This window comes from Apteryx rowi, unplaced genomic scaffold (assembly GCF_003343035.1).
Source record: "Apteryx rowi isolate R43461 unplaced genomic scaffold, aptRow1 scaffold_25, whole genome shotgun sequence".
Taxonomy (NCBI): Eukaryota; Metazoa; Chordata; class Aves; order Apterygiformes; family Apterygidae; genus Apteryx; species Apteryx rowi.
This window is the reverse complement of record NW_020448863.1, coordinates 3595745-3614611: the sequence shown is the minus strand read 5'-3', so window position 1 is coordinate 3614611 and position 18867 is coordinate 3595745. Positions and strand designations below refer to the sequence as shown.

At 38.9% G+C, this 18867-nt stretch overlaps 1 protein-coding gene across 1 annotated transcript in view; it reads right to left on the bottom strand.

The window, feature by feature from the left end:
- ABCC9 (ATP binding cassette subfamily C member 9) overlaps positions 1–1730 on the bottom strand; it is an 80594-nt gene extending 78864 nt beyond the window's left edge. The window contains exon 1 of the mRNA XM_026066892.1: positions 1629–1730. The gene's annotated coding sequence lies outside the window, so the exon portion shown is untranslated. The remainder of the gene's footprint in view (positions 1–1628) is intronic.
- Between the last annotated feature and the right edge of the window lie 17137 nt (positions 1731–18867).

The window sequence follows — 18867 nt, the reverse complement described above, 5'->3', positions numbered from 1 at the left end:
TTTCCATAAACAATTATGAAGAAGATAATGGGAAAATGGCAGATAGTTTTAATTTCCAAGAGAGAGCATCCTCGCTAAATGCAAAAGCTGTAAGAATTCTACTTAAGCACATACTAATTACTTTCAGGTCTTGTAAAGTGTGCTTAAAAATCTTCATGTTTAAGAGTTTCATCTTACCTGGATTATGACTCTGTTCTGTGTGCTCTACAAGATACTCCTGACTATAAAGACAAGGATATAAATACAGTCCTCAGGTGGACTTTATCTGGGGAAAATTTGAATCTTTTGAAAAACTTTTATTTCAGGAATTCTCCTGCCTATATTTTTTAAAAATTCAATAGCTAATACATGTCTGCACCTTCTGGTCAAAATATATTAGCTTACAGGACATATATTTGGGTCTCAGTTCTGATTTTATTTTCTTCTTTGTCTTACATATAGTGTGCGTTATATGCCCACATACACAGATATACAGATATATGTATATTTACATTATGTATCTATATATATGGGTATGTGTACTCATACAGATGCAGGTTGGAGAAAATACTCAGAGTTTTACAAAAGTAGTCAGCGTTTATCTTCTGAATTACCGAGTCATTATAAAGGCAAGAATTTTTCTTTCCTTGTGGAATTTCACAGCAAAAAAAAATTTAACAAAGGTCAGATTCTGAATGTATAGGTTTGGATAAGCACAATGGAAGGCCTAACCCTGACTTTTGCCATGGATTTTAGGTTAATATTCTGAATCTTTTTCCTTTCCACATATAAGCCTTTTATTTTGTTCTTTTTATCTCCCTAAAAGCACTTGGTCTAATGGAAGCCAAGTATTTTATAGTCTGTGCATTATTTGCAAAGAAAGAGCTCTGCTAAGGTAATGGCAAAAGGTGCTGCCCATGTAAAATGTATTTAACCAAAAATGATACTCTATAAAACATAATTTTCCTTATTATTACTATTTCAGCAGTGATCACCTATCCTAGAGATACCCTGCTACCTTTGTAAGCACTGTCCCGGTTATCCTGGGCCCTCAGGTGATGAAGCATTTTAGATACTCACCAGCATTCACATCACTAACTGGCATATACCAGCAGCCTGATCCAAAGTCTACTGAACTCAATGCAGAGAATCTCATTGACTTCAGCAGATTTTGGATCAGGCCCCAAACACAGAGAAAATCACAACAGCGTGGTGCTAAACATGACACTGACACTGAAAAGCATTTCACAAAAACATCTGCAGTGCTCTCACACATCGAATACATTGCCTTTTCTTTTTGGTAAGCTTCTTAACACAATGCAATCTCAAACATCAGCGTGCTACACTGCCTGCTGTAAAACCTAAGACTTCACATGGTAAGACAGGACGGTTTAAAAAAAGAAACACAACCCTGTGAGCAGCAGCAAGGAAAACATCAACAGGAGGAGACTGTAAAGCCTGAGAATGCCTGAGAATGGAAAAGGAAAAGGAAAACAGATTTGAGTTGTAATCCCAGGAAAGAGCAAGGAGCAGTCCTGTCCCACAGATATATGGGGAAGGAGGAGGAGGTGGTTAGTGGGAGATGATGGGGGAGGGTCACTGCATGCCCCGTTTGGTTGCTGAATGTTAGATCAAACTCTCTTGCTTACCTTTGCATACACAAAAACAAAATACCAACCCAAATTTTCACTCGGCTGTGCTATGTGATCAATATCATCCCGATGGCAGGATTTTCTTCCACTTAGTGAAGCAGCTCCAAGCCCTGGAGTGGATTATTTTTAGGCTGGTGATGGGAAGATCAGCTGCTGCCTCCTATCGAGTTTCCAAAGTGCACAAGCTCTTCTTGTCTTTCTCACACGCTAAAGGGGGCAGGAAACTGGGAAGAGACAGGCAAGCAAAAAGCACCAATTTTTCGCCTCTTGAAGCTACAGTCCCCCGGGATTTCTTCTGCTTGCTTTTATTTTCATTTTTGCTCACAGAAGTAGCCAGGGTCCACTTGGCTGCATTAGAACACAGGCACTGGTGCCAGCTGGCTCTTCTGAAACAATGGATTAGGACACAAGGGAGCCTAACTTGGGGCAGGCATGGGAGCTTCAGCTTTTGAATTCTTTTGAATTTATCTTTGCTAATTTGCATTTGACAATATAATTTTGCACATCTTCCATCATCCTGAGTCGAAGGGAAATACAAGTCTACTCGAATATTTTACTTTACCCTAGATCCCTGCAGATTCTGCTGCTTAAAATACAGAACAAGTCCTACTTTTTTTATCACACAGAAAAAAAACACTGGGTATCTTTTCTCTTTAAACAGATTTTTTAAATTTGAAATAAAAATATATACCAGGAATATAATTTTCAATGCCATTGCCCTTATTTACAAGGGATTCATATTTTTTGCAGCATTAGAAGTTGCTACATTGTATATGCTTCTCTATTTAAAGAGAAAGACGTCCCTAGAGAGCCTGCATGCCATTGGTTGGTTCGTTTATTTATTTTCTTGTGGTGCTACTGAACCAAGATGTACCAGCCTTCAGATTTTTCATCATGATATTTTCACTTCAGCCATAAAACTTGAGGCAAAGATCTTACTGTCAGATGCAGGACTTTGTGGTCCTTTGTGGTGCATCATAGGATGCACCATAGCTTAGGGTGTTTTAGAGCACAACCGGTCTTTAGTTAAGTATCGGAGCTGGAGACTTTTGGGACAAATCTTGCTTAGACCTAGCAGAATCCAGTGGTTACACCTAGACTACTAGAGCATATATGCTCGCCAATGGATTGGGGTCAAGCTTGTTCTGATGCCCTGAAAGGGATTGCAATAAACTCTGAGCTGAGAATGTAGTTGGATGGTTGGGGCCAGATATTGGCAGGATGCATTAAAATCTTGGAAGACCCACCTTTTCCTTTTTCTCTGTTCTTTTTACCTTATGTCTATAAGAACAAGAAAGCTGCAACCTCAGATCTTCAGAAAATTACTGCCTTTTGTTATCTCCCATTGACATGTAACTTCCAGCACATCATTACATTGAGTAACTGAGACAGTCCTCCATGGCACTTCAGAACTCTTCCTTGCATATTAAATTTTTCTGCTTTCTTTCCTTCCCTTTCTAATTTTATTTTAAAGTTCARTGCCTTAGAAAAAAGAATGTGGAGTGAAAGCTCCTGAGTTCTGCTATATATGTATGTACAAATCTTAAACCCATCTAACCATCATCTAAAAGAGCAGCATAGCCTGACATTTCTGAAAATGGGCAAAATTTCAGACAGAGTTGAGTGAAGTTTATGGTCAGAATTTCCTTTACCAAAACATGAAAATTTTGCTCAGTATCAATCATTTCCATCGTTTCTACCAAATTGTATAAATAGGAAGAAAAAAAAAAAAGAAGCTAAAATACACGTAGAGGCAACCAGCATGATTCATTTTGCTATTTTCTAACTGAAGCGCTTTCATCCCTCTACCTATAAAGCTAAGATGCTTTGAAATTTATTTTTGAAAGGATTAAGAAAAACGGAAAGCTCCAAAATGACAGAATACATTCTGTTTTGCTCTGAAATGATTTTCTGTATTTGCTTGGGCTTTTCATTTTGCAAGCAAAAAAAAAAAGAAGAGAGAGAGAGAATTACAAATGTTTCAGGATGTGTTCGGAGCTGTAATTAAATGGAAAAAAAAAACAACCACAGGCCAACTTGCAGGTAGTCTCTTTTGAAATACTTCACCAAATTTCCCACGTTCGTTCCCAGAGGAAAAGCGTTCCGCCAGCTGCGGTTCCCAAAGCCTGGGCGCTCCCGGTGCCTTTTGAGGGACGAGCGGCGGATAAATACGCGCTGCATGATCGCGGCTGGCGATGCGGCGGCAGCGCAATGCGGAAGCGACCCCGGCGCGGGAGGCAGCTGCCATGTGATGCTCAGCAGCTGGCGCGCTGCGGTCGCCTTATGCAACGCGGCGCTGGGGAAGGGCGCTGCTGCTCCGCTGCCCCGCTGCGGCCCTCACGCCCCGCGCACTCACCGCGGCGGCGGCGGTGGCAGCCGCGCACTCCCGGGCCGCGTCGGCCACCCGCGCTCCCCCCCGCCGCAGCCCCTTGCAGCGCCTCCGGGCAGAAATGCCGCGCGAGGTGGAGGGAAGAGAAGCAGGAGCTATAGCACGCAGTACTTCAGGGGGAAGAAAGTGCAAAAAAAAGGAAATCTTACAGACCGCTGAGTTTGGGTCCCTCGCTCCCAGGCAGGCAGCAATCAAGAGCCAAAGCGCATTAAAGTGCCAGCAAAGCCCACTCTCTCATGTGGGCTCGTATCAGCCTTGACTGGCTAAACCCAAAGTAACCTAAATGCAGAAGGAGTATTGGGAGCAGAAAAAGGCTTCGATAAATTAGGACTCACCTATGTGAGGAAATTGCCCTGAGTGGCCGTTGCAGCTATGGATCAATTTGCCATAGCTCATGGTTGAGCACTTCCCGCTTCCATTTTCTTGGTTTATTTAACTCACTAAACAGGAAAGGCCATTTGTACTCTGGACAGTGTTCACATAGCGAGCACTTCTGTACTCTCAGGGGACAATAACTCTCTCAGGCAGTTCCCATATTGCAGACTGGCCCACAGACCTCCTGCTAAGCATACTCTATGGGCACACCAACCCAAGCAATCAAGTCACTGGGCCCAAATGAGCTGTCAGTCATTATTAGCTGAACTGGGGTAGCTGTATGGAGGCTCTCGGGCTCTCCATGTGTTAGGCAATGAGCTGAGATCACCCTTTTTTCACTCTTGCCTGCAGGTAATTTGGTTAGAACTGTTGACACTGAAGTAGGTGTTTTGGAGAAACTCTCACGCACGTTGGGCTGAACAAGTGGGGAAAATTGTCTGACTTATTTTAAACGTATGTAGATCATTTATACCGGGGCTTTATGCTCTTTTATTTAAGCTTTTATGGCTGTATAAACAAACGTAAGCTATGCTCTATTAAGTCTTTGTTTTAGTTTTAAACTTGTCACAGTGATGGAATCCTAGTAGCACGGTGTCAGAACTCTTGCCGTTATATAAAAAGATCACATTGACATGGCTTCAAGCTTAATTTTGTTTATGCATACAGCCCTATTTAAAAAATAAAAAGCTTGCTGTATTGGTTTTAGTTACGCTTTGCTTATTTTATCTCAAAAATGGATCTACCAAGATTTTTAGATGTTAATGAAGCAGCAAAGATGTAATTTTTTTTTTTTTTTTAATGTAATGGAAAATGCAGCTTGGTCTTTGAATAACTTCTCTTTCCCTTTTAAATATTCATTGTGATTAAGCTTGGAGGGGGGAAGCTGCAAGAAGCTCAGTATTATTTGAAATATTTTCCACAGCTTTTTTTAAAGTTATTATTCCTTGTTTCTATGGGGAAAAATGTTGTGGAAAATATATACAGCAAAAGTTCAACAGAGTAATCTATGTAGAGAGGACCTCTGTAAGGAGAACTACAAGAAAATCCCAAAAGTCAGAATTCACCAGCATGAAGGGGTATATAAAGCTATCAGATTTCAACAGGGATTTCCTGTCCTGCTCTCTGATGGGCAATGTGGTGCGGTGGTAGAATCCCATGCACCAAACGTAATGTTACGATTTCTTTTGGTAGTTCTTGATCTTGGCTGAATCTGGGTGCAGAGCTGCAGCATGTAGCAGTTTATTCCACCTACAGAAGAAGTTTGCACTGCAGCAGGTATCTGGGTGGCTTCTGCCCACAGCTCATAAGCAAAAGTCTGAACCACAGCTTACTACCTTTAGCCATACTCGTCTTCCCACCATGCTTCCTCCCACTAGTTTGCAGAACTTTCAGCCCCAAATAATACTTCCATGATTTAAAAACACAACTCAGCTAAAAGAAACAGTTAAAAAAACCTTCTCCTCTAATATTTGCAACAGGAACACTTAAATAACATGCCTGTGCACCCAGAATAGAAGCTTAGTAGAAAGTGACTGCAAGCAAAAATGGGATGGGCTGGTTTAGTTTGTGTTTCAGATCTCAGAAACATGAAGTAAGACATCAGGATAAATACTGAAAAATAAGTTACATGCTTAAATGTCAAACACAACAATACTTTTCAGATCTCAGGTTTTAATTGTTCTGCTGGTGAAGGTATTAATTTTTTTAATCAGTCACACTGGCAAGAAAATATGTATCATTTGGATTATACTTTTTTTCTTTAAAAAAAAACAAAACAAAACCTGAGAGCTGTTCTTTTAATATTGGAAGGCTTCCCAAGTCTGTCAAGAACAATATAAGATTTGCATGTCCTCCAACCATAGAGGAGCTTCATCCTAAGTATTGTAAAGTAACCTTTTTGTACTACCATTTAAGCTCTACCAAACACTTAGACGTACTTGTAGTATAAATGACATGGTGTCTGTGTGTGCGTGGAGCTGGAATAAAGAGTTGTCTTTTCCCTTGTTTTTATTTGTGCTGTGTTGAATTTGTGCCCTCTAGGCTGAGGCTGGACAGTTTAGACTATTCTTGTATGTTACTCATAAAATTTTATCTTATTTCTAAACAAGCAAACCTACTAGCTTGATTTCATCCTGTCTACAAACATGACAGGACTAAACTAAGGACCGATTCTTTTTCTCCCATGGAACTCAACAAGTCACCTACATTAACTAGTCCCATTTTCAAGTTTGGTTTTTACATAGATAACAGTCAGAAACAAAAAGATGTTTAGGTGTCTAATGCCAGTGTAAATGACTAAAGTGGTAGTTAGATACCAAACACAGAATCCACCTCAAAATCTGGATTATATGGCAGATAGTTGATTCCTCAGCCAGTTGTCTAGATCCCACGCATAGCCTATGGAGAGAAAAAGACATTTTCAGAGGATTGTTCTTTTCATCCTAAAACAGGTATATAAAATAGTGGGGAATCATTCCCCTCTGGATATGACTATTTCTCCCCAAGGACAAGGAGAGAGTCTGTATCATTGTTATAGGTTTAACTAATTCTCCCATATCTAAAATTCGGGAAGTAGACTCCTACCCTTAGCAGTGCTATGCCACGTTTGGAAATGAGAATTAAGAAACTAAATCACTGGAGCATTTTCAAAAATTTCACCCTATATCTTTTTCTTTTTCTTTTCCTGGGGGGGCTCAAAATCAGCTTGAGATATTTTTGCATGTATCCATTTTATGTTACTGTACATAGTAAGACAGTCCTTTACAATATGATGAAAAAGGGTAATAAACATCACAAATGTCTTTTAGAAGTTGTCCTCACCATTTTTACCAGACCTGGTTGAACCCACACAGTCCTTTTCCAACATCCCTTACCACCTCTGATTATAATTCTGTAACTTGTCAGTCGTACTTCAACACTGCCACGTTCTATTCTGGGATAAATGTAAAGAAAGCTAAACCATTAAAGCTATAAGAAATCTCTTTAATAAGAAAAGATGAAATTCACTTGCCTATACTAACCTTAACATTTCACATCCACGGTACCCAAAACACATAATTTGTTTTGTTATTTCCACCATATATAACATATTCTCCAAAAGTCTCTACTAAACTGGGACCATAAGAGGATGCACTGAATCCTTAAGAGGATTCATATCTTTTTTTCAGGCAAGATATGTGGTGTAATTTCCTTACTTTTATCTAAATCCTCATACTCCAGTCTCTGAAGTTGCACATCTCAAAACTAGAAACTTTTAGCAAAGTCCATGTTAAGGTTCCCAGGAACAAAAAAGAACTTGTATTAAAATTCACTTTCMAAAAAAAAGGCAAAACTCAAATACATTCAAAAACATTGTGGTCACCCTTTAAGATGTGTATTCAGTTAATAATAGATAAGTCATTCGGGTGATTTAACTGCTGCAGCACTCTAGCCCTGCCTTGTTGTTTGCATTATCAGCTACCCCTGCAGGGGGGTACTAAATGCTAATATCCTGATCTCTGACCTTTTCTTATTCTCTCTTTGCTGGTGTTATCTGTGACCCTTGCTGAAAACAGGAAATGGTAAAATATGCCCAGAATTTATCTTACAACACACAAAATTCTATTAAAACCCCACAGTCAATTCTATTAAAACCCCACAGTCACATGGATTAAAAGCTGGGGTAGAATTTAGTCCAAAGGATTGAGGTTACTTTAAAATTACTCTATTGCTTTAGAGCAGGATATGCCAATGGCAGACCAGTGGAAGGCAATGGCTTAGCAGAAGACACAAAAGACCATTAACGACAACAAATAAAAACATCCCAAATTATCCAGCAATCAGCACTATCCTTCCTCTCAGCTACACAAACGTTATGATACAAGGAATGGTGCCCCCACAGAATCTCCAAAAACACTCCCTGAAGATCCTCAGTAGGATATATCTGAGGTATTTCTGTAATACTTCGTCGTGATCCTGTGACAGCAGGCAGATAGCATGGTCAGAGGGTTCATATCAGTACAGAAAGAGTGGGATAAATTGTTAAAACACAATTTGGTCCAAGACAGCAATAATGTGATAACATAGGGTACAAACTGGTAGAAAATAAAAGTCTTTGGGATGAAAATGACAGTTCCTAGAGAACAGTAGTGGACAAACAACAGGATGAAGTGTATCATGCTTCAAGGCAGACTCTTGGCAGACATATAAGATTTATTAATATGACTTCAGGGAGATTTACATCATATTTATTGTAATAAAGCAAACTGTCTGAGAAATGCAAAAGGGTATTAAGCAGACTTCCGTCATCATTCACTCTCTGTTTTACATCTTGTTCCTGTAACAGTCATGGGATTGACTGGGAGCACCATCTCAAGTGGACCAACGGATTATTTTATAACTTTTCATGTGAAATGCTGACRTGCTGAGGCAATCTGGAGATCATTGAACAAATATGACCAGAACTATTCTGGCCAAATTTTCTGTTTGTGAACTGGTTTTTAAGTTGATGGCACATGATGCTGCAACTCTTCTGATGAATTAATTTATGTCATGTCTCAGTTATCTCAAGGGTATGAAGAACAAGCTAGTATACGGGCATGTGTGTGTGTTATGTGTTCAGTAACATTGCTTATCATTCCAGCTGCAATTAAGAATGAACCCCATCTGTACAACTCAGATCCAGATCTGGCCTGTAAATGAGTCATCATCCAGCAGATGTTTCAAACTAAAGGGTGCTTTTTTCTGCAATAAGACAGATTCTGTGTGTCTGCTTGCAGCATCTGACTACTAGACGTGACTGACTGATGTCTGAGAGCAGCAGAATATAATTGATTTTGGCTTTGAAACAGAAGGCAACAGTCGTTTGTGATAAGAATTACATATGTATGGCATGTTATATCTGAACAGAGAAAATGGTACCTTCAGGAGGTAGCTATCCCATTTACCTTTGCAGAAAATCCTAGATGAAAATATGAATTCATGAAGCTGAACTGCAAAATGTTCAATATGTGTTGCATACACTGTATTGTGTCATGAGCAGCTGGTGTGCATATGCGTTCTTTTACTTAGGTTAAAAAAAAAACAAAATTCATTTTATCTGTTGCCATGGCAATATTATGTTGTTGGAAACCAGTAGCTAATGACATTCTGATTAGTGTGGCCACACAGAATGGGGAAACAAACTGTGAGAAAAAGTGAGGTGAAAGAAAGGAGAGTCACATTAAAGGATGATTGTAGGAACATCTGTGTCTTTGAGGAAAAATACATCTGCACATCCCCTTCTTACCTACATTAAGCAGACGTTTTCATAAGACAAGGTGGCTTCATTTGGACTGGATATTTGGCTAAAGTAACTCAGAAGGACAGATCCATGAAAAAAAGAGAAAGCAATCTGGTCACTTTCAGAAAAGAACAAAATAATGACGAAGATGAGCAGGTCCACAGTGAGGCAGTTCTGTTCTGAATTTTGTTAAATTCTTATGTTGGGTGTGGTTGGAAAGGATAAATTGTTCTGCTCTTTACCATTCAGCCTAGGAAACTAGTGTTTCTAGCTGGTTCTATACCAGCTGACAGAAAATCCATCATTAGTAGAGCTGGTTGAAATTTTGCTTTGAAAAGCTTTTATTTTGCCTAATTCATTTGTTTTTCAAAAAACTTGTTCAAAGTATTTTTGGTAATGTTTTTACTCTTTACTTATGAAAAATACTGCCTTTTATTTCTTATTTTTGTCTTTCCCTCCTCCTTTTATTTCCTCTCTCTCTTCAGTAGCAAAACAGAAACACAGACACTGGAAAACCTTCTTTCTGGTATTTTGAGAGTCCTTAATATCTCATATTTGTTGAGCTGAAAAATCTGATAAAATAAAACTGTGAAAAGTCATAGGCATGAAAAATATATCTTTTTGATGCCTATGATGTTTGTTTCAACATCTTTAAAATGCAAAATGCTAACCTTAGGCCCCTTATTTTGAAAAACTTAACTTTTCTTCTTAAGGACCAGGGCTAACATGGTTAAGTACATTTCTACAGAAGTTGGGAGGATATCCATATTCTTGGCGCCTCTGAGAATCAAGTTTTCTGCAGAAACTTCCAGAGCTAGAAAGCGAGACACAGATTAATCAAAAAAAAAAGGAACATGGGGAATGTATGGGATGATATAGTTATTAATGTACTAACACATTTTATTACTGCTGGGGGAATCCAACAAAATGTGATTCTGAAAAATAAAGCAAACTGAAAGAATATTTTAGAAGAGCTAATATTTCCACTGCATTAAACACAGTTTTTGTACCCACTTTAATGAGGACAAAACAAGATTCTTCTTCAGAAAGCTTTCTTTCCTGCAAATAGGCATTTCAGCTTCCACTAAAAAAATTTACAGAGTTTATAACAGTGGCAGAAGAGGTCCCTTATCAAGGTATTCTGTGTTTCATTATCAATTATCACCAATGAAAGTGTTCAATACAACAGCCATTATATGATGCAGATACCTACAGCAACATTCCTCTTGTAGTCCTTATAAAGCAAATATTGAGGTTGCTGCAATTTACAAGCAAAAACATTATGTTCATTTGATAAATCAAATACAAAATTATATACAATCTCAAATTTATAAACTTTATTTTGCACAGACAGAAGCTGTTGAAGTCTTCCAAGAAAAGTGATTTTACCTACTGTGGCTGTACCTATCTGCCTGTTCCGGGCATGTAACTGTTAATATTGATTCCACTACCATGTTAACACAACCCAGTTTTCATACACACTTTGAAGCATACAAAACTTCCCTGAAACAAAATGTACTAGTATTCAGGCATCTTCCATCTATGTATTGCGTTGTGGAAGAAAAGAGAGTGATATAGGGGAAATTTCTTGCTCCCTATCAACACTTGCTATCAGACCAAAGAGCTGTCATTCCCTCTGAGGTCCAGACAGAACTTTCTGTCTCTGAAGAGACCTGAGCTGAGAGAGTAGCTCATTAGGGAAACTGGGAAGAAAGACAGGGGAAAAATTAGCCTGCAGTGATAATTATATGGGAAATTTAGCCTGAAGAGAAAGATGGTTTATAGAACAGTTAGGTGCTAATTCTCATGGTCAGCATGGCCATGGTCAGCACCAAGAGGAGATCCAGCTCCAGAAGGGCATCCCATTGTAGTTACCAGTGCACATTCTGCCTGAGACACAATTAATCCAGCCTAAAAAAAATGCTTATTTCCACATCACACATTTTACACATATTTTCAGGAGGTTTCCACAGTTAGTGAGAGGAAAAGGAACTGTAGTATATTTCAAATACTGTAGCAGGTAAGTGATGAGCATTTAATTGGCATTCACTGTACAGGCCTTTGCAAGTGCTTGACTGTCAATAGCTAGCAACGTTTTCCAGGAATCAAGGTACAGAAGTCCTAAGTGATTTGCCTTCAGCTTCCCAGGAAAGCTTGTTTCTGTGCTTGAACACAGATCTTTGTTTTTGATCATTTAGAACAAACAATTTTGATTCCTCTAAATTGTTTTAAGACATGTAATGCATGCAAACTGTAGTTCAAATAGTTGGAGGCAGTCCACTGTGTAATCCTGAAGGGCAGTACATCTTAGATAACAGATCTGTGTCTGGCACGGACTGTGGTTTGGAAATACAGTTTGAAGGTACCTGGTGGGACAGACTGAGTTTTTAGTTCCACATTATTACCAAAAGCTTATAAACTGTAAATTTTCCACAAATTTTACTGGAAAATGTCAAAAATCTTGCAAAGGCAAGGATAAGAAAGCTATGTCATAAGATGGAAGTTATTCTTGAATTGGGTTGAGTTCCTCCTATTCTTGTGAGGTTGAAGCTAGAATTAGAAAGTATGTCACCTTTGAACTTTAGTACAGTCTTAAGTCAAAAAAAACAGTTCTGTGGTTCCAAATGTTCCAACATCTTCCCAAAAAATCAAACTGAAATTAACTATATTCAGGGATCTTGTTGGCCCACCCACAAATTAATGGTCTACTTATGAGGCCTCCTGATAGACAATGTCTGTCTCTAGAAAGCAGAGGTTTCTAGAGGTTGGACACAGGTCCAACCCTTTTCCAAGACACAGTTCAGGGTATATGAGTCACCTGAGATACTTCAGTCACTTTAGTCATCTTAGCCCTATTGGTCACCTTAGCTATCTGTTTTCCCTCAGTCAGGTACCCTAAGTCAACACAGTCATCACTAAATCAATCAAAATTACATGGTTGAAGCTGTTTGAAAGTAATCTATAAAATTAATTTATATTCCAGATATTTTGAATGTTCTATGTCCTTCTTAACAAAATCCTTTAATCCATAATACTTTAATCCATAATCAGTGTAGTTCTAGTTTTGGGGGTGTTTTTAACCAAAAATTAAAATCTAGCACAAATGTTTCACAGCTGTATGTTAGTCTCTATAGACACATATTCAATGACTTTGCCTTCCCAGCAGTAATTCTGACTAAAAAGTGTCTCATGCCCCACTGCGGGTAGTCCTAAGTGACTATTAGCTAACCTATTAGTTTGAGTGTGAGAACTGTCTCTCAAAAGTTTCCATTGTAATGAAACAGGAAGATTGCATATGCAGACCTGAGCTCTGTAATACTCTCAGCAACTGTCTTGAGGCAAGTGACCCTACAGAAATGTGATGTAGAATATCTTTGGGTCTGAGAAGACACTTAGCTAAATGCAGGGGCACGAGAGAAAGAACTTTCTGACGCTATTGGCCATTCCCTAAGCAATGGTGAGTGGGAAGTAGATTTCTTAATAGCATGAGTTACAAAGGTAGCATCAGGAAACTCTGGTCTCTGTCTGATCTTTTGTACAGTCTTCTGTGGTTCACATGCTCATAGAAAAATTATTAAGATGGCTATTTATCTGACCCAGCAAAATTATGTTCAGGCTGTGCATGTGCTTTCTATCTAGGGCTTGCTCTGTGGGTCATCAGCCAGCAATCAGACTGGAAATAGGAACCAGTCCAAACAACACTTTATTGTACTTGTTTCCCATCTAGCTTGAGGCCTAGATACAGGGAGGGTGTTTACATGGAAAGGAGGAAGCACAACATGCGTGCACAAGTGATTCATTTCACTTAAAGGGAGGCTACCATACGGTCTATACCTATAAGTTTTGTTCTCTAAAGTATAGGAAATCCAATTCCACATAACCATAAGAGAAATTAAAAAATACAGTCAGTAGAAACTTAAAATAGTAATAGCATAATGGCATCTGCAGAAGCTATTTCATGGATGATAATCGTAGATAACTGTCTGGCAACCTATCTATAGTAAAAATTGCTAGTGATATTATTTAGTTCTCCATGGACAAATTTCTACATCATTGTTAGGGTTAGAAAGGCAATTTAAGCAAAGCTGTAATTCTTCAATTGTTATTCCATCTCTGACAATGATTTTCTCAGCTGATGTTACTTGCTTCTGCATGGTATGGTGTTATTGCTTTTATAATAGTGTCAGTAGATGGCACTGTTCCCATCAGCTGTCAGAATAGAGTGTGAATACTACTCTGGGTTGTTAATTTTGGGTTATGCCGGGTTATGCTAGGTTATGATGTAGGAGCAGTTTCAGGAGACAGATGGAGATGTATGAGCTATATGAATCTATAATTAAATCTACTGCTTTAGATAAAGCAAGATATAAATTGCTATAGACTAGGTATGAATACAGCAAGCTATGTTCTGATTAGGCCACAACTGCACATCACGGATTTCTCCGCAGCTGGGAAGGCAACCTGCAAAGCCTCGCACTCAGCAGAGCAAAAAAATCAGCAGCAGTCAGGGATGTTCAGTGTCAGACAAAAAGGAGGCACTATATACACATTCCTGTGCTTCAGCTGGAAGAATTTGTTACTGTGTAAAATGCACATTCATTTCATAAATAGATAAATATATTTGGGGCATATAGGGGCCGCAGATTGAGGGCATTTATGAACTCAGGCAGATTAACTGTTTTAACAACCCAGCACACAGATCAAATGAGTGACCTGGCTGCTAAAATTGTAGAGATTTTTAACAAAAATATTAACAGTGGTATGAACACAGTATGAACAGAAACGCACGTGTGTGGAAGCACCAGAAGAAACAGCAGAACAGAAGTTTAAAGAATAGCCTATATTAATAAGAAAGGACGCCATTCCCTGGACACCATTCCCAGGACATTGCTCCCCGCAGTAAAATTGAGGAACGTGATGTTTGTGTCAAGTCCAGAAGGCCTGCACTCTGCTAAGCCCACTGCACAAATGCCTGGCCAGCAGAAGAGGTTGCATCCTAACAACAGGATGATGGCAACAAGGTTGCAGCACGTGACACATACAGTTTCTTTTTCTGTTGGCCCATCAGGAAAACAGACAAACATTTCAAACAAACAAGAAAAAACAGACAACAAGCAGCAACATTGCCCAAGATTTATGGAGCGTGAAGTAAGCAAGATCCTGAAATAAAGGACTATGCTGCTAAAAGTATTCTTTCCTAGAGGGTACGAAAGATCTATCCAGAAGGAGTTCATTGTTGTCAATCAAGAAGAACCCCAGAGAGATGAAGACCCAACAGCCAGTGTCCTTTGTTGTCTCTGTTGCCCGCAAGTGATTCTTGACAGAGAGACACATTTTGGTGCTAGTATGTGGTATCAGAGTATAACTGAGTGAAATCTATGAGAGAATGTTTAGTGCGTAACATCAACTTACATAGAGATTTTGTAAATAAATATAAACTTCCCTTCTCTGAGATCTTGCACTGAGTTTTGTTACACTGAATTTAACTACAGCATCTTTTACTTGTATTCCCATGTTCCTTGACTTCCCATAACCACTTTCAATTCATCTCTATTGTAATCTCTGAGACTTGTGTATGATAGCAATTTGAGTTTTTTGCCAGACAGCTTGGGAGAGATAGTAATTTATGGAGGCACTGAGCTAACGTATAAAATACATTTTCTCTGTTTGTTTTCTTGGCTAGATTTTCTTCCTTGCAAGTAATAATTTTGATAAAATCAGAGGAAATGGGGCTGGAAAGGACCTAAAGAGATCATTTAGGTCACCCATTGTGATCCAAGGCAGCAGCAACTATACCTAAAACAAATCCTAACTCTGTGTCAGTGTCAGCTGCCAAAGAGGGAGATGTCACATCCCCTTAGGCAATGTAGTGCAGAGTGTAATTACCCTTCTGACGACAATTTCTAATAGCTAACCTGAGTATCCTGTGATGTAACACAAGCTTATGACTTTGTCCTAAACACACTGACATGACAAAGAGTTTATTTTCTCTTTTTGTGCAGCTATCTTTTACTTATTTGAAGACTATTATCATGTGTCCTCTCAGTTTCTGCTTCTTTTAATTGAAGAACTCCTTTTCCTCAGCCTTTCTTCACAGTTTCAATCTAAGAAGAGGAACCATGTAGGATTTTCAGTCCTTCACTTTAGCAGCTGGCAACAACTTCCTCATGTTTTTGGGTTTCAGCTGGCCTCCCATAGGCTGGTTGGTGGAAGGAAGATGTAAGAAGAGTAGGCTACAAAAAAATCACCTGGTCATGAGTGTGAAAAAGGGTTAGTCCAAAAAATCCCAAAATGCCAAACCATGGCATTTCCTGACACTCTGTACCAAGACATAAGATTTTTGAGTCAAGACTAAAAGCCACTAACCACAGGAAGAAGCTACCATTTGAGTACTAAGTCCTTTAAGTAGGAGGGAACTTATGACCAAAAGATTTTAGGGAGGACCATAGTAAACAATGCTACAGAAGAAAAATCAAAAACAACCAAGAAAGGTCCCAAAGGTCATTGCCAGTTTGAACTGGGGGAAAATTCCTGTYGCCTGCAAATCTGGCCATGGGCTTAGCCTTGCCTGCGTAATCAGGATGCACTAACTTGGCATCTGAGAAAGATGAGTGTCATAGGATGACTAGCACCACTAAAACCTATTTTTCCAGGGCCAAGCTGCTGATATAACAGATTCGCCCCTTCTCTAGTCACCCTGTTTTACATCTATTTGTTTCTTGTCATTGAAGACCTGTGTCTGATTTTAATTTTGCAATGCATGAGTTGAATATCACCTATCTAGAGGGTAATTCAAAGTTTAGTGTCTTCAGCCATTCTCTAAAGGAACCATCTGAAGCATACTTAAAGGTATATTTCCCTTTTGGCTATACAAAGAACCTGAGGTATTCAGGCTTCCAGCTTATTGCCTCATTTAGATGCTGGGATTTAGGTAGGATGAAGCTAAGTCAAGATATGGAAAGTTAAGTATATGCATGACTTTTGCATATACATTTGCAGCATCAAGGACTTGATTTGCAGAGTGATTTAGGTTCTCTTACAGTGAAAATTAAACATGAAATTAGTGTTGTTATTACAAGAATTAATAATTACTTTATAACCAGATATGTAATGTCAACACCATTTGTCAAATAATGTAATAGTCTTAGTAATAATAATAAAGACTTCAGTTCAGCTGTCTGAAATTACTTTTAAATATACACATTTCAGTTCTCTCTGATTTCTTCTGTATCCATTAGATGGCAAAAGAGAACACAATCCATCCACCAGACATTGAATTAAACAACCATGTATTTCAGAATATTTCAGCAAAGTAGTTTGTTCCATGTCATCTCTGTAGAAAGTCTGAGTAATACACCAAGTCAAGTGTAAGCTCTAAGTAATCATGCTCCTTTCCATCTGCTTTTCAGAGGTGACTTATAGAAATCTCAGACCCATGGGCACTTCCTTGGCCTTTTTAAAAAATGAATGTTAACCCTTATTTATCTAACTCCCGTGGATAGACATACTATATTAGCCCAAGACTTGCATGAAGCTTCCAATAACAAGAACAGGTGATTTGCTTGGCTTCCTGAGGCCCATTTCTCATTTCATTTGCAGTGGTTTGATTCAAGCGTAACTCCACTGATTTCACTGGAGCTATGCATGGTTCATTGCAGGGAAAGGTAAGACCTGGATATCTGAACTTTTCTATCGCTGTAAAGGGGCCTAGAAAGAGTAACTTCCAGTTTATCCAGACACAGTGTATCCTTGAATCGCTATCACAGGCTTCCACTACGTGCTTCCACTGAGAGTATTTTATATGTATCTATAGTATTCATTGTTATGTATGTCCTAGGAAAAGGCAGTACTCTGCATTCCCTACATTTGGATCTGTCTGCACTGATTATTGTGGGGTCTTACTCATATAAATGGAACTCACTTCAGGCACACAAAATCACATCCTGTCCCCAGTTAGGTCAATGCTAGTTTTACCATTGTTTTCTAAGGAGTCAGGCTTTTATCAACGTATCCGTAGGCTCTTCTCATGAAGCTCCAATGTGAGCTTCAGGGAATGACTACTGTGTATTTTTCCTATCTTAAAGACTGAGAACAGTGTTATAACTAGTGCGAATGGTAGAAAGGGCAGAGCAGATCTCCTGACTGGCAATTCAGAGGGGGTTAGTTTGAAATTAGACCCCAGGTGTCATTAGGAGTTAGGCTTCTTTTCAGCCTTGGCTGATACACATTAATAAGTTGCATACTACATGCTAAATTTTTGTCCTACACATGCAGAGGCCTAATAGCCATTGTGTTAATTCCAAGGTATGGTCCTTGTTAGCAAATGATTACTTTTTAATGGTGATTATGATTACAGTAATACCTGAGCGCAGACCCACCTAATACCTCTAGTTTTGTTCATTTGTCTCCCCACTCTTACATGAAGGAATGGACTTCTTTCCTGAGAGAAACTACAATGTAATACTTTACAGCAACTGAACTGTGGCCAGAAAGGAAATTCACAAATTTTATTATCCCCAATGGAATCATATGGCATGGAACATGTTTTTAAAATAGATCTATTCCCACTAATTTTGCTAATATATCAGTATTTCCTTGAAATGAGCACATTTGGCCCTATTTGTTCAGGGACAGTTGGACATGATAGGACTAGGGACAGGCAGGCTGTACAGTCTCAAGACTGTGACCACAGTATTTGATGTGGGAATGCGTGCTGCGTTAATTAGTGATGATGGGAGAGCTGAAATCCTTTCCATGGGGAAATCTGTGCCTGGAGGYCACTTCATGATTACGTGAAACAGGATATGTTCCAAAGAAATGGAAAGCTTTATTCTGATAACAAAATAAAATTCTTACTTTGTTTTGTTCTCCACTGTTCTATTATTAAGAATAGCAAACATTCCTATCTCACTGAGCACTGTTACCAGCAGTCCCTTCAGGAGGAAGATGTCAGTACAAATATGGAAGAAACAAGTCAGAATATATCTAGGTGTGGTACATGTACTCAAACTGGCTCAGTTACCAGTTTTTTCCTAGGATACTGAAACAACTGGCTGACAAAATCTCCGAGCCAGAAAGAGTTATTGAGACTAGAAAGGATAAAAATGCTGCCTACTTTAAAAATGAGGAGAAAGGAAGAGCAAGTAGTATGACACAATAACAGCAGCTCGGTAGAGCAAAGCTTTTTCTGAGTACCCAAAGTTCATATGAAA